At 36.0% G+C, this 17,013-nt stretch overlaps 1 long non-coding RNA gene across 2 annotated transcripts; it reads right to left on the reverse strand.

Moving 5' to 3' along the window:
- Window positions 1–416: 416 nt before the first annotated feature.
- LOC133652343 (uncharacterized) lies at window positions 417–9,861 on the reverse strand. Of its 2 annotated transcripts, none has more exons than XR_009826567.1 (3): window positions 9,825–9,861; window positions 9,606–9,708; window positions 417–6,247 (listed from the first exon to the last, which is right to left on the reverse strand). It is a non-coding gene; the product is annotated as an uncharacterized LOC133652343 (long non-coding RNA). The 2 variants fall into 2 exon arrangements; XR_009826566.1 differs by having other exon boundaries at window positions 9,595–9,708.
- Window positions 9,862–17,013: the final 7,152 nt, after the last annotated feature.

Genomic DNA, 17,013 nt, shown 5'->3' on the forward strand with positions numbered 1-17,013 from the left:
TTCCGGTTTCGAGGTAGAAGAAGGACAGCAGTGTCGAAACAGAGACCAAGGGTGAAGGGAGGGCCCCTCTGTACCCCATTTCCACCCCACCACCCCCTGACGTGTGTGTGTGTGTGTGGAGTGCGGGGCTGCAAAGTGGGGAGGGTTATTTGCTGCTATTTTTACAAGAAATGGGTTGATTTGTCTTAAGCCATTACCGTCTATTACAGCTGCAAGACTTGGAGGAAAAGGTGGGAAACGGCAGACGCTGGCATTCTGCCTAAAGAGAAATCAATGAAACAAATTAATCCTTCGCAGGCTGCGGTGACACAGTAATCCATCATTCAGGGGGCGCTTTTACGCACTGAATCAGTGAGCGAGGCAGCAGGATGGAGGCACTGGGGGTCCGTAAGGGGGGGCTGGGTGCTTGTTCCTTGAAAAGGGGTGGGATAAAGTGGGACCGGTGCCCTGGGGGACGAGGGCATACATCCACGCTCCAAAACACAGCCGGAACCGTGGGTGGTGGCAGGGATTCAAGGAGCTTTAAACGCCTTTTTTCCCTTTTTTTATTTTTATTTAAATATCTTTCAGCTGCCCGCGGACATAGAGAGAAGGGGCGTAAACGAGAGAATCTGCTAATGGCGTCATGGCTATAACTTACCCACTTGCCTACGCCTCCCCCATTTGTCTGTCGCTAACTTCCTGTTTCAACTCGGGGGCCGATTGCTGACACTCGGTGTGTGTTTGCAGCACGTAATCATTTATTTACACTGAACGTACAGACAGGAAGCTGGCCATTAAAGCCCAAACAATGATGGAAAATGAAAGAAGGGCAGTGCCGTTCAGTTCAGCTGGCGATGGTGCTGTTTGGACCCGCCTCGTGTTTACACAGTTTTCACCCAGTAGCAACATCGGCTAAATAAACAGTGAGACATGGTAGCATCAGTACTCTACAACCAAGAAGAAGACGGCGTCAAATGTCAACCCCTTCCGTTCCCTACTCGAAGGCAGTTTTTCCAAAATATAGGCATTTTACGCCAAACTGATAACCTGAAATAATTGAAAACCGCACTTTAGAAATTACATAAACTTTAATCCATCCACATTGTTCATTATTGAAATTTGAAGCCGCCCTTTTTAGCTTTGAACTCGACTGACACATTGGCGATTACATTGCCATGACTAAATATTCTTGCGTTTCCCCGCTCGTATAATTGCAGTACTTCATTTTTCTAAAGTGTTATTTGCCATCCAAACAGTTTGATTGCACTTACGTTGTTATTTTTGTAATAATGACTTGTTAAAACAAATGCGGTTTAGGTAGCTCATAAAGTGATATTGGTAACCAAAATACCGCAAAATCCAACATTTTGTCCAACATCGGACACCTCGGTCTCCTTGGACATATCCTCGCTCATCCATGCGGACTGGACACTGGCCGAGAGTTGGTGGGTGGCTGAGGGTGGAGTCGGCTCTCTTGATTGCTTTATTGGGTCTGCTCCTGTCTCTGGCCATGCTCCCCCAACCTCAGCAGACAATGGCGTGGAACACCGCATAGGCCACCACAGTGTATATGTATTTATTTATTTATTTATTTATTTATTTTTTGTTTTACTTTTGTGGCTGTGTGTAGAAGTGGCTCGTTGCATCAGCTCTGCTCTTTGTTTTGTTTTTTTGTTGTTTTACTTTTGTGGCTGTGTGTAGAAGTGGCTGGTTGCATCAGCTCTGCTCTTTTAATGTCTTTAATGTCCTTTGTGTTCAATGATGTTTGATGTTTCCCTCTTACACACATGTTTATGTGTGCTATGGCTATGAGGTTTTTTTTAACTTGGCCCAGATCCCCCCCCACGCAGCGTTTACCTGTGTCTCACCTTTTTTGTAAGGGGCGCCAGAAGTTGGCAGACCCGTCAGCGATCCTGTTCTGTCTCCCTGTAATGTTTGTCTGCTCTTGAATGGGATTGTGCTGAAAATCTTAATTTACCCTTGGGGATAATTAAAGTATTTCTGATTCTGATTCTGATTCTGATTTTGTGTTCTTTTTTTCTCTGCATTTGCCTTTTTATTACAAGAAGACAACAATATTTTTTTTTGGTATGTCAAGTATTAGTTTTTTTCTTTGTTTTTCTGCTTCGTGTTCCTCTCCCTCGACATCTTCTTCTTCTTCTTCTTCTTCTTCTTCTTCTTCTTCTTCTTCTTCTTCTTCTTCTTCTTCTTCTTCTTCGTCTTCTTCTTCTTCTTCTTCTTCTTCTTCTTCTTCTTCTTTGGCCAGTATGGTATGGATCAATTATTCTTCTTCTGGTCGATCTTGTATTCAAATGTTACTAGAATGTCATTCTCATCACGCCTGGGAAAACAAACCAAAAATGTCTGGAAGCAGAAAGAATAGCCGTAATCTGCACCACTGCTCGGCACATTAGAGCGTGGATCCATCTGTGTTTTTGCGTCATGTGATCAGCCACCCTGAGAGGAAACATTCTTGACCAGGTCAAGTTTCATGTTCAGCCAGGTGTAGCCTCCAGTGGCTCCTATAGCAGCAGACATCAAATGATACCACAAAAAAAAAGCATAGTCGCATTATGTGATTGATGTTTTTATTTGTATAGCAGTGTCTTTTAGTACAATTACAGAAGCAAGCATCACATCCGGACTTTTTTTGACATGTGACTGTTTTTGTTTTCATAGGTGGAGCTTTAAAGGGAATGTGGGGTCAATGTTTAACCAACCTAGTCATTTCATCACTTTGACTAATTGCATTGTTTATTTTGTTTTCTTAGTGTCTTTTGTATGGTTTTAACTTGATTTTGTCATGTTGTCCATTTGTGTTTACTGTTTGTTTCTGTATTCGGACTAGGGATGGGTAACACAACTTGGCTCCATAACGTAACCACACCAAAAAAAAAAAATGTAAATGTATATATATATATATATATATATATATATATATATATATATATATATATATATATATATATATATATATATATATATATATTGGTGCCTTATTTCGGTGGTAAATGATTGCAGACTCAGCCACCTGCAACAAGTAATAACTGACACACTTTTTAAATTGTATTGGTGATCGTAACACCGCTGGCACAACAACAACACAGTGACAGGACTTCCTCGGTATTCACCAACAAGGTTATGGCGAGTGAGATAAATGGTAAATGGTAAATGGTTATACTTGTATAGTGCTTTTCTACCTTTTTAAGGAACTCAAAGCGCTTTGACACTATTTCCACATTCACCCATTCTCACACACATTCACACACTGATGGTTGCATTCAGGAACCCCAGGAATTATGACAAGTGACAAACAAGTCATTTTTTGCGCGTTTGTCTATGTTCTGTATTTCTGCGAGAATTATCACAATTTGTTGTGGATTTTATTGCTTATTTATGAATGTATTACTTAGTTATCATTTCATTTATATAATTGAAGTATCTGAATTACTAATCTTATCGATTTGAATGTCACAAAATTCTATAAAAATAAAAAAGCTTTTTTTTATTAGTATTTGCTTATTTTGAGTGCCAGTTCAGGCACCATTTTTAAGGTACTTATTTAGTACTAGTACTGGTTTATAAGGGAACAATATATATTCCTACTTGGATTCAGTTGTAATTTTGACAGCAGTTTTTGTATTTTGGTCTTCATCAAATTTTAGTAATCTGTATTGATTCAGTTTTAGTCGACTAAATTGCACAACATTTCGGCTAAAATTACAGTAAATTTAGTCCACTAAAATATGAATTTTAAAATACAAGATAGCTTTAATGTCTTATTGCTTTTGGGGCACCACACAATACGATTTGATTCTTGGAAGGTAACAATTTAAATCAGAATTTATTCTCGATTCAAAACGTTTTTCAATTAAAAATGATTACTTTTTTAATAACATTTGGTGGCAGGTCTATAATTAAGTACTTTCCTCCATGAAATAGACAAAACGCTCTGATACATTTCTTTATTACTTAAAAGGAAACTGGTTTTGTTTAATACATTCCTACCCTAACATTTAATAAAGTGGCAGTGACAGATTTTTTTTAAAGGCTTTTTTTAAATTGATTTTTTTTTTTTATCGATTAAAAATAATTACAAATAAGAATCGTGTTTCATTCGAAAATCGATTTACTAATATTTAAGTAAAATAAAGAAAAGCACCTGATTGGATTTCCTTTGTAACTCGTATGCCGTTATAAAGCTTGTCCCACCCACCTAAAAAACAAAATCCAATATGATTGGTTTTGTTTCTGTCAACATTTTTGTCTCAATTTTATTTGTTGACTAAAATGTCAGTAGATGTCATAGTGTTCGTCAACGTGCATTTGTTTTGATTATTTATCTTATTTTAATCAGAGGAAAATAGGTTGTTTACGCTAATTTAGACGAAAATAATTAGTTGAGACTTTAGATTAATCAGCATATTTGCTATAATCAGGCTCATTTACAGTCTACTCAGAAGATTTTTCCATAATGTGCACAAGGCGCTTCATTGTTAAACTTACAAACTAGGGAAAAGAACATTTATATCATGTGCTGTCATTTGTGTCAGTACAAATGTTCACATTTCAACCTACAATAATTCCACTTTCAACTAGAGAAAACATCTTGCGGTACATTTTTTATGTTTTAGCTGCACATATGCTTACATTATCCTTGTTATTATGTCGTAAGTGACTGGAAATTGTGCATCCTACATTACATGCAGTAGCAGTGTCTGTCTCCCACATGCACACAAACACACGCCAACTACGGCTGAATAAATATTTGCCATGTCATCCCAAAACAGGAGCTGCCACTTACCTTAACTAGCCTCCTATTTTTTTAGCCCTCAGTAGTCCCGGGTTCTTGCACTTTTTTGGTGGCTTGTTGAAAAATGAGAGAAAAAGTGACAAGGAAGATAAGCAGACAGAGAGAGCGTGGAGGAAGAAGGGTGAGGTTGACGTTGGCTGACGATGGGACAGCCGGGACTGGTGGTAAAAGGAGACAAAATGGACAGAGAGGGAATAAGGAGGCCTGTGAAGGAATGGGTGAGGGGTGATGTCTTTAAAGGATAGAAAAATGTGGGGATATTGCAGGACAGGGGATGGTGCGAGGGAGACAGAGTGAGAAATGTTGCCGGAAATGCTAGAGCCAACAGTGTGTGTAAAAATCACACTGCAACATTCCTCATCCTTGACATCGCTGACAAGATTTTCTGACACACACACACACGCGCGCGCGCGCACACACTTGCGCGCACACACACACACACAAACACACATTCTTGTATTGTTACCTTCTTGAGACCTCCGAAAAATGCCTACCTCTTTAGGACCACCCTTTCTAGATATATAAATATTTGTATTTACAACATTAATAATATATACATAATATACAAATATAAAAAAGGTAAGCTTTTAGTTAATGTTTTTGTTGTTGAATTTTTTGTTTGTATTTGTTGTTTAATCTTCATTATTTACTTCAAGTTATTACAGTATGTCCCTATATACATATTTATTTTCAAATTTTGGCCAAAGGGAGCGAATTTCAATTTCTTGCACACACTTGTTATTGTATATGTCCGCCAGAGGGGGAGCACTTCAAATTTGTACACACACTTTTTATTACATATGTTGACCAGAGGGGGAGCACGTTTAAAACCGACACACAGTCAATTTGAAAAATGCCTCTTTTTTGGGACCACCCTAATTTTGATACATTTCACCACCAGGGGTGCAAATGAGACATTCTCTATTGGATGCAATGGTTTTCCCTATTGGGACCATGGTTTCGGTCCTAACTTGTTCACCGGTCCTCATATGGAAGATACTTTTCCTTGTTGATGTCTCAAGAAGGGTAGAAATACAAGAACACACGCACACACACACACACAATCACATAATGTGCCTGGCTGTAACATCCCAATCTCTTACACACCCCAACCTCAGCCCCGAGATCATGCTGTTTTGTTTTATTTACTTGTTTCGACAAAGCGGACGTGTTGGGGAAATTTTAGATCATGTTGTAATACCTCGGTATGTTGACTACAGCAAACCCAATAAAGCTTTTTTTTTTTTTTTTTGGACCAATCCATGGAATACGTACAGTGTGCAGGGGGAGAAGGGGTCGTCGGGGTGGCGCGGATATGAAGGGAGAGGAAGAGGACATGAGATTGTTGTGGAATGTTTGCAGTTCTGGCAAAGGACTCTGCCGTCTCATTTGTCAGGGCTTGACCCCAAACTCTGAGGTCAGAGGTCACCGGGAACATCTGAGGGAAGCTGACTGCACACACACACACAGAAAGAGAAGGAAAACACTAACATGTACAACTGTGAGAATGTCTCGCCTTCATCAATCTCACACGTATAATTCAGCGTGGTGTGCAGCACTTATTCATAGATCATCCTTAATATTGTCCTCTTTAGTTTATTGACACACTGTATTACACATTATATCATATTCGGATTAGATTTTCTTCTAAAAGGAAAATGCGCCTACTCATTAGTCACTTAACTTACACAAATAGAACATATTTGTATGACGACAATATTACCTACTCCAGATATACACCAACCGGCCACATCATGTCCCATACAATAATAATGCTCTGTATCAGAAGTGGGTAATAGCCTGTGAGTGAGAGTTTTGTTTAATGAAACATACTTTTTACTTTTGCTTGAGTATTTTCTTGACTTCGTTTCATTCCGATCGCTACATTTGTTCATCATCATAACATTTAGTGGTTAGAGTGTCCGCCCTGAGATCGGTAGGTCGTGAGTTCAAACCCTGGCCGAGTCATACCAAAGACTATAAAAATGGGACCCATTACCTCCCTGCTTGGCACTCAGCATCAAGGGTTGCAATTGGGGGTTGAATCACCGAAAATTATTCCCGGGCGCAGCCACCGCTGCTGCTCACTGCTCCCCTCACCTCCCAGGGGGTGATCAAGGGTGATGGGTCAAATGCAGAGAATAATTTTGCCACACCTAGTGTGTGTGTGACAATCATGGGTACTTTAACTTTAACTTTTAACTTTAATCTCGCAAAGACAAATTGTATTATCTCATCGGAAAGACTTTTTCCAGCGGGCACGGTCACATGACTCTGTTTCAAGTTGTAAACACTCGTGACGTTTGGCTTCATTTCACCAATCAGACCGAGCCTGGCAGTCACATGACTCATCCGACACATCGTAAAAAAGTGACATGACTCGAAGTCAGAGGAGACGACACTCTCTGGCAAACTAGGAAAAATAACATTTATACCATGCGCTGTCATCTGTGGCAGTAGAAATGTTCACACTTAAGCCAACAGGAATTCCACTTCCAACTAGAAAAAAAAACACGTTGTAGATATGTTTTATATTTTATCTGCGCTATTGCAACTGTAGCCCGGTTATAACTGGAAAATGTTTTGTGGTACTGTACGTGCAGTAGCAGTGTCAAGAATTCCACTTCCAACTTGAGAAAACATGTTGCAATAAGTTGTTGATGTATGTAATGTTTTAGCTCTGCTATGCTACCATTTGCCTTGTTATGACGTCAAATGTTTGACTGAATCGTGATTCTTATTTGTAACAATTCTTAAACGATTAAAAAAAAACTAATATAAAAAATAATATATATATATATATATATATTTTTTTTTTTTTTTTTTTTTTTTTTTTTTTTTCCATGTCCTGTCCAGACACTCAAGGAAATCATGTTGTTGATGTAGATGCAGTATACCTGCTGTGCAGGTATACTTTAGAAAAGAGAAGTCTGGGCTACTTCTCTTGTTGCCTTATTTGTATTTGACTTTATTGAATGTTCGGGTAGAATTCTATTAAACAAAACCAAACATTTATCAGAGCTGTTTATCTATTTTATGGAGCAATGCAGTTAATCATAGAACTGGCACCCAATGTTATTAAAGAAAGTAATGATTTTGAATAGAGAACCGTTTTGAATCCAGAATAGATTCTGAATCTAATTGTTACTCCCAAGAATAATATCGAACCGTGTGGTGCCCAAAGATTTAAAGCCCTAGTAGCAGTGTCAAGAATTCCACTTCAAACTATAGAAAACATGTTGCAGTAAGTTGTAGGTGTGGGTTTTTTTCATGTTCCAGCTGTGCAAAAGCTAATATTAACCCTGAGGAGAAAATGTGCATCTTTTGAGGTACACTGACATGCAGTAATAGTGTCAAGAATTACACTTACAACTGCACAAAAAATATATGTTGTGCTACCCAGCAGGCACAAGACATTGATACAATGTTGATTATACGTACATGTCCTTTAAAACTGACTTTGAAACAACGTTGCAAAATAATTGTGTTTGTAAATTGAGTTGGTGTCTGATGTTGGATCCACGCTGTTGGTTGGGAAATTACCAAATTTCAATGGTCAAATCAACGTCACAACCTGACATTGAATAAACGTTGTCGAAAAGCATGTTTTTTCAACGTGGAATTTGTGTCGTAAATTATCAGTTGGAAAATTACCAAATTTCAAAGGTCAAATCCACATCAGAAGTCATCATGTGTTTTATGAAATTGCATTGTCCCCTTTGAAATAAACTAATCTAATCTAATCTAACATTGATTAAACGTAGTCAAAAAGCATGTCGTTTCAACGTTAGGTTTGAGTTACTCCACATCACGGCCTAATTCAGCAAGTTCTCAACGTTGTTTTAATGTCTCGTGCCTGCTGGGTTCCTGCTTAGTCACTGATAACAATATAACGGCACATTTTCCTGAACATTGTCACTATTCCCCGTGGAGTTACTGCCGGACTGTAAAGCAGTAGTACTGTGTTCGATCCCCAGTCGGACCTGTGTCTGTAAACTTTGCAAAATTAAGTTTTAATTGTGTTGAATTTATTATTTTGTGATTAAAAAAAAATGGTTTTAGTACAAAACATGCATAGAATTAGGTTCAAGGTAAAAAAAAACTAAATACAATTATAATTAATGTAATTAAAAATTGCTATCAATTCAAAAAGTATAAACATAGCTTTGCAGAAGTAAAAAGTGTAAACGTTTGCTGAATGTATTTTTTTTTTTTTAGCATACCGGATTGATACAGTACATCTTTGTCAAGTTAAGCACTCCCAATATTAACGTTCACGACACTAGTAAAATAAGTGCCTTAGTGATGTGATTCTCAAACCGTGGTACTTATACCACTGGTGGTACGCCAAAGAATCACTTGATTAAAGTACAGGGATTTTTTTTCATGTTGTAGCTGCGCATATGCTAACACAGCCTTGTGACTGTAAAATATGCATCTTTTATGGTAGAGTACATGCAGTAGCAGTGTCTCTTACAAACGCACACACCAACTACAGCTACTAAATAAATCAGAAGTTACTCACAAATTTAGTCAGTACTTGAGTAGATAGTTCAAATAATTATTTGGGCAACTGCTTTTTACTTGAGTCATAACCTAAGTAAATATTTTTTGGATACTTTACCCACCTCTGCTCTGTATTAATCGGAAGAGTAATTTAAAAATATAGGATTGTGATTATCACTTACAGTAAAGTGTACTGTATCACATGCACTGCGTAATACGTGAAATAAGTAATATTATCTGTGATGGATCTCATTCGATGTCATGGCCGGTGGGTATATCCCTGCTTCATATACCGCTAGCTCACAGCTCGTAGCCACAAAGTGCATCTCGCCCCCGTGTTAGTCCTTGCACCACACCGACACATCCCGCCGTGCTTGAGAACGCTGCGCCGCCATGTTGCCGGCCGCCTGTGAGCAGACACAACGCACGGTCAGAGGCAAAGGGCAAGATGAGCAGGTAGCGGGAGCGTGGGTGGCCAAAATGGTCAAACACACCCCAAGAATCAGGTTACATACAGACTCACCGTGAACGCCTGTGTTGTCCTCTCCTCTGTATTCCCTGTAAAATACACATTCTTAATGAACTGTTTAGCAGTCAAACAATGGCAACTTTAAAAAGTGCTTTTTTTTTCCATCTTACATCCTTGTCATTCTTTGGCCGTGAGACACATCAAACAGCTGCTATGAATAATTTATCTTAAGAGTTTCACATTGATAAGGTCACAATCTGCCGGCTTTGGACACTAAACACAGGCAGACCACCTCCACGTCACAGCCTTTTCCACACACGTGCCCTCACACACCCTTCCAAAGGAAAATACAAAATCACCCTGGAGGGTTTTGCCATCCTGTCTGACACTACAGTAGAGTGTGTGTGTGTGTGTGGGGGGGATCAAATATTTGTTTTATTGTCAACTTACACAAGTTTGAATCAGTTTCTTACAGTACATTAAACTAGGGATGTTCCAATCACAGTTTCATGCTGCCAATTCCAATCATCGGCCAATACCAGTACCAATCACATGTATTAACTGTATTTTTTTTCAATGTATTTATGGTTTAACCATATCAACACAATATTTAAACCAGTTCCGTATTCTCTTCCTTCATGTGTAATATGTGCAGCTTTGTCCTCCGGTGATAATGGTACCTGATACACTTAAGATACTGTATTTTTTTCCCTTGTATTTATGGTTTAACAAAATAAACACAATATTTAAACCAGTTCCTTATTCTCTTCCTTTATGTGTAATATGCGCAGCTTTGCCCTCCAGTGATAAAGCAACTTGATACACTTAAGATACTGTATTTTTTTTCTATGTATTTATGGTGAGTGCTATTGACAGTTTAACAATATCAACACCATATTTAAACCAGTTCTTTATTCTCTTCCTTTATGTGTAATATGCGAGGCTTTGTCCTCCGGTGATAACGATACATGATACACTTAAGATACTGTATTTTTTTTCTATATATTTATGGCAGGGGTCACCAACCTTTTTGAAACCAAGAGCTACTTCTTGGGTACTGATTAATGCGAAGGGCTACCAGTTTGATAAACACTTAAATAAATTGCAAGAAATAGCCGATTTGCTCAATTGACCTTTAACTCTATGTTATTATTAATAATTAATGATATTTACACTTAATTGAACGGTTTAAAAGAGGAGAACACACAAAAAAAATGACAATTACATTTTGAAACATAGTTTATCTTCAATTTCGACTCTTTAAAATTCAAAATTCAACCAAAAAAAAGAAGAGAAAAACTAGCTAATTCGAACCTTTTTGAAAAAATAAAAAAAATAATTAATGGAACATTATTAGTAATTTTTCCTGATTAAGATTAATTTTGGAATTTTGATGACATGTTTTAAATAGGTTAAAATACAATCTACACTTTGTTAGAATATATAACAAATTGGATCAAGCTATATTTCTAACAAAGACAAATCATTATTTCTTCTAGATTTTCCAAAACAAAAATTTTAAAAGAAATTCAAAAGACTTTGAAATAAGATTCAAATTTGATTCTACAGATTTTCTAGATTTGCCAGAATATGTTTTTTAAATTTTAATCATAATAAGTTTGAAGAAATATTTCACAAATATTCTTCGTCAAAAAAACAGAAGCTAAAATGAAGAATTCAATTAAAATATATGTATTATTCTTTACAATAAAAACAATAAATTTACTTGAACATTTATTTAAATTGTCAGGAAAGAAGAGGAAGGAATTTAAAAGGTAAAAAGGTATATGTGTTTAAAAATCCTAAAATCATTTTTAAGGTTGTATTTTTTCTCTAAAATTGTCTTTCTGAAAGTTATAAGAAGCAAAGTAAAAAAAATAATGAATTTATTTAAACAAGTGAAGACCAAGTCTTTAAAATATTTTCTTGGCTTTTCTAATTCTATTTGAGTTTTGTCTCTCTTAGAATTAAAAATGTCGGGCAAAGCGAGACCAGCTTGCTAGGAAATAAATACAATTTAAAAAATAGAGGCAGCTCACTGGTAAGTGCTGCTATTTGAGCTATTTTTAGAACAGGCCGGCGGGCTACTCATCTGGTCCTTACGGGCTACCTGGTGCCCGCGGGCACCGCGTTGGTGACCCCTGATTTATGGTGAGTGCTATTGACAGTTTAACAATATCAACAAAATAATCAACTAGTTTCTTATTCTCTTCCTTTGTGTGTAATATGTGCAGTCTTGTCCTCCAGTAATAATGGTACTTGATACACTTAAGATACTGTATTTTTTTTTCAATGTATTTATGGTGAACGCTATTGACAGTTTAACAATATCAACACAATATTTAAACCAGTTCCTTATTCTCTTCCTTTATGTGTAATATGCACAGCTTTGTCCGCCAGTGATAATGATACTTGATACACTTAAGATACTGTATTTGTTTTCAATGTTTTTTTGGTGAGTGCTATTGACAGTTTAACAACATCAACACAATATTTAAACTAGTTCTTTTTTTCTCTTCCTTTATGTGTAATATGTGCAGCCTTGTCCTGTAGTGACAATGATACTTGATACACTTAAAATACAAAGAAATGCAGTTTATTTGCCGAAATGGAGGTGATTATTAGTATCTTAAAGTCAGATGGGGATTTAAAAATAATTGTTCCTTATTCTCTTCCTTTATCTGTAATATGCCCATCCTTGTCCTCCAGTGATAATGGTTCTTGATACACTTAAGATACAAAAAAATGCAGTTAATTGGTGTAATGGAGGTGATTATTATTATGTTAAAGTCAGATGGGGATTTAAAGATAACAATTCCTTATTCTCTTTCTTTATGTGTAATATGCATATCTTTGTCCTCCAGTGATAATAATATTTGATACACTTAAGATACAAAGAAATGCAGTTTATTCCCCGTAATGGAGGTGATTATTATTATCTTAAAGTCAGACGGGGATTTAAAAATATTGTTTCCTTATTCTCTTCCTTTATGTGTAATATGCACATTCTTGTCATCCAGTGATAATGGTACCTGATACACTTAAGATACAAAAAAATGCAGTTAATTGGCGTAATGGGGGTGATTATTATTATGTTAAAGTCAGATGGGGATTTATAGATAACATTTCCTTATTCTCTTTCTTTATGTGTAATATGCATATCTTTGTCCTCCAGTGATAATAATATTTGATACACTTAAGATACAAAGAAATGCAGTTTATTCCCCGTAATGGAGGTGATTATTAATATCTTAAAGTCAGACGGGGATTTAAAAATATTGTTTCCTTATTCTCTTCCTTTATGTGTAATATGCACAGCCTTGTCCTCCAGTGATAATGATACTTGATACACTTAAGATACAAAAATATGCAGTTTATTTGCCATAATGGAGGTGATTATTATTATTATGTTAAAGTCAGACGGGGATTTAAAAATAATTTTTCACTAATATGGCCCATCCCTACTTAAAAACGTTACACTACAGCTGCCTGTACTGGCATGTGTATGGTGAATTGTTAGAAATGCAAGTTAAAACTGTTATATACCGCTTATACTCGCAAAATCAACGTGATGAACGCTGTGAAATAACTCTGGAACTAACGCGTCACTGCGAGTGCACTAACTCATGTTCACGTCGTCATCTTTTTTTTTAGCTTTTGCACATGTTAGTTATTTAAGTGTGTGTTTGTATATTAAGTGTATCATTAATATGTATTGTTTACATTGAACAAGAGTGCACAGTCCGCCAAGTCAAATTTTGTGTATGTTGATTCTGAAAATTATAAATCTGTAAAGATAATTAGTTCTAATTGACACTTAATTTATCAATATATTATTGTTTTTTGCTGATATATATTTTTTTAATATTAGAACTCACTAAAAATATTGTATTATATATTTTATGTTAAGATAATGTGAGTCATCTTAACAACTTTGAAATGTTATTTATTTTCCACTACTTGTCTAATGTGTGCTAAAAAAATTATTTTATTTTTTTTCCGGACGCTGAACTCCACTTGTCATCAGTGTGCTCAGTCAGTCAGAGCTCCATCACACTCACGGTTGAGCTACACTACATTTCTAATTAAGCCCCTGCTGCGTGTTGGTTTAGGCGGGTAAATGAGGGGTGGGGCGTGTGAGCAGCTTTAGAAAAATTGTTACACTTGCAATGTGGTGACAATAAATTCATATTTAAACAATCACGCCTGTTGAGGCAAAAAAGTTGAAAAAAAAAGTCATCCATGCACTCAAAGTTGCCACTCATTGTTGATTATTTGTATTATTTAATCCCAAACTCTAGCCTTTTAAATTGTACTGCATTTCTAATCGGGACTACTTTTCTTTGCAGCTATTCTACTGTGTGTTGTCGGCTAATGTGTGGATGGGATGAAAGGTAATCTGCGTGCAGAATTCCTAAAGCTCCCTTATCCTTGTTGAATTTCTTAAGAATTCCACCTTTGCCCTCCGGTTTCCCTTAAAATAAACGACTTGAAGGGCGAGATGCCTTCAAGCCTGCAGACACCCCCACGCCTTTTCCCTCCTAACTGCTCTTTAACGAGGTCAAACAGGTATAAATCTTAATGTGATATTTCTTAAAGATTATAATTTGTGATGATTCACTTCAAATTATTTGTCATGCGTATTTTTTTTTTGCAAAAGCATTTAATATTTGTCTATACTGTTAATCAACTTCTATAGTATTAGTGCAATTAAGCTTTAACGCCATATTGTCCACAATATAAACGGGCTGTCCGACTAACTTAACTCAAAAGTCAAAACTAATTGACAAAGACTTTGTTATTATTATCATAGTCCTCAACTCAACTTTCCCTGCAAATAAACTGTTTAATATGTTGGGGGGGTTGTGTGTCAAAAAGAATAACTAATGAGGTCATGATTTATGCATAATTGTCTTGCATTTTATTTGTTGCAAGTGTCCACTCCTGTGGTGTTAAATATGCACACAGCACTTGTTATTATTAGTATTATTCTGACCAGTGCTTATTTTCCATTAGACATTATTCATTTTGAAAGTTGCTGATCCTACAAAAAGACAAAAGTCGGCAGAAAGACGGCGATTTAAGTGACCACTTTGCACAAATCTGAGTTGAAATAGGCTAAAAGAAAAAATATTTTTCCACACATCATAATGTTCATTAACGGAAATATTAGTTTTTCTTTGAATACTCTAATACTTACTGTGTAATTATTATTTTTGTATTATTATTATTATTTCTAGTTTACAGCTTTTAACGCCACTCTGTTTATTCAAGTTGCCATACGTCATCTTGTTTATAATATGAAGTACGCCTCATTTCAATTACAAATAATAATGATAATTAAAGTAAAATGAGCAACTTCGTCTTTTCAACACATGCACGGATATTAATGTTACTATTGTCACTTTTTATGTCTGCATTGAGTTTGCATGTACAAATGAGCCTTAATTATTCATATTGATCAAATGACAAAATGCATTGTAACAATTGATGTTGCGAATATAATATATATATATATATATATATATATATATATATATATATATATATATATATATATATATATATATATATATATATATATATATATATATATATATATATATATATATATATATATATATGCACCATCGTGGGTGTGCAAATGGTCATTAATTTCCACCACTGAGCATTACTGAATATATAACATGATTGCATGCAATAAATAAATTGAATATTCTGTAAATGTGATGTTTTTAAATATATATATATATATATATATATATATATATATATATATATATATATATATATATATATATATATATATATATATATATATATATATATATATATACATATATATATATATATATATATATATATATATATATATATATATATATATATATATATATATATATATATATATATATATATATATATATATATATATATATATATATATATACACATACTGTAAATAGCGTTATTATAATTAATGAGTCTTTTTACAGTTGTTTTTTTTTTCAAAACGTTCAAAACGGGTTTTTCAATTGGGGAAAATGGGGTTGGGAGGCTGCACTCATGCTCATGCTTATATATGCGTATGCATATATATCTGATCATCCTATTCTAACTGTTAATTGTCTCTACAAGCCTGCAAAAATGCCACTAAACAGATTGCTGCAAATACAACAAAATATGTATTCATTACATTTCAAATATGTTTCTTCACATCAAGGGAGGGATGGTTAATTTGCTTTAATTATTAATGACATAAATTCATTAAAATACTATATTCTGTCCTCAACTAACCTAACCTGACCTACTTTCTAAAAATATTTTCATTAATGCACTTTTGTTGAATGACAATCCACGTAAAATCTGACGCGCATGCTTCATTTGTGCACACATTTGTCCTCATGATCAAGCTTTTCAATGCACTGACACTATCTCAGAGTGCTATCGATGTTTAACGACGAATAACCTCGCAGGTGAGCTGCAAAGTGTGTGTTCCAGAGGAGGTGGTGCAAAATGTCCCATAGCTCCCCAGCTATGTGGCGTCCTCCTCGGGGAAGACAACCAGTCTGCGCCACTGATGTGGCGGGAAAGAGGTGCATGCACGCGGGGGGAAAAAGTTGTGCAGCAACCGATGATGTGCATGCAAGGTTGATCTCGTGCACGTGCGCAATTTAACGCACAATTAAAGGCAACATGCACAAAAAAATGAATATGGTACTTGCCTCATGTTTGTCTTCTTGTGCTGAGAAGCTCCACGCAGACCGCCATCGCCGCTGCTTCTTCCCTCAATGCCCCGCTGTGGTCCACTTTCTCCCTTTTTCTTTTCCCCACTCCGCTCCCCATTCGCTGCCCCTCTCTATGTGTGCTCTCCTCCTGTCCCGCATGCAAAAAAAAACATTTTTTTTCCCTGCAAAAACTCCCTGCAATCTGATCTGTGAAGTTAAATCTTAATGATACAATTGCACGCAGGAGTTTAAAAAAAAAAAAAAAAAGTCATTGTCCAGTTTAATCTTATTGGTTTCACCTTTTCAAAGAGCTGCAGACATGCACGCAGAGTTTTCATTGGAGTTGTCCGAGGCAAGGAGAGAGAGCTCTCTTGTTGGAATACTTTAAAGAAAGAAAGAAAGGGGGAAAAACAACCCATCCCTCCTTTATGAGCTTCCGAAGGGGTCACTTGCATATTTAAGCTTCATTATCTGCAGATATAAAGTATTATGCCATTCCTCTTTTGCACGGTGCA

This window comes from Entelurus aequoreus, linkage group LG06 (genome assembly GCF_033978785.1).
Source record: "Entelurus aequoreus isolate RoL-2023_Sb linkage group LG06, RoL_Eaeq_v1.1, whole genome shotgun sequence".
Lineage (NCBI taxonomy): Eukaryota > Metazoa > Chordata > Actinopteri > Syngnathiformes > Syngnathidae > Entelurus > Entelurus aequoreus.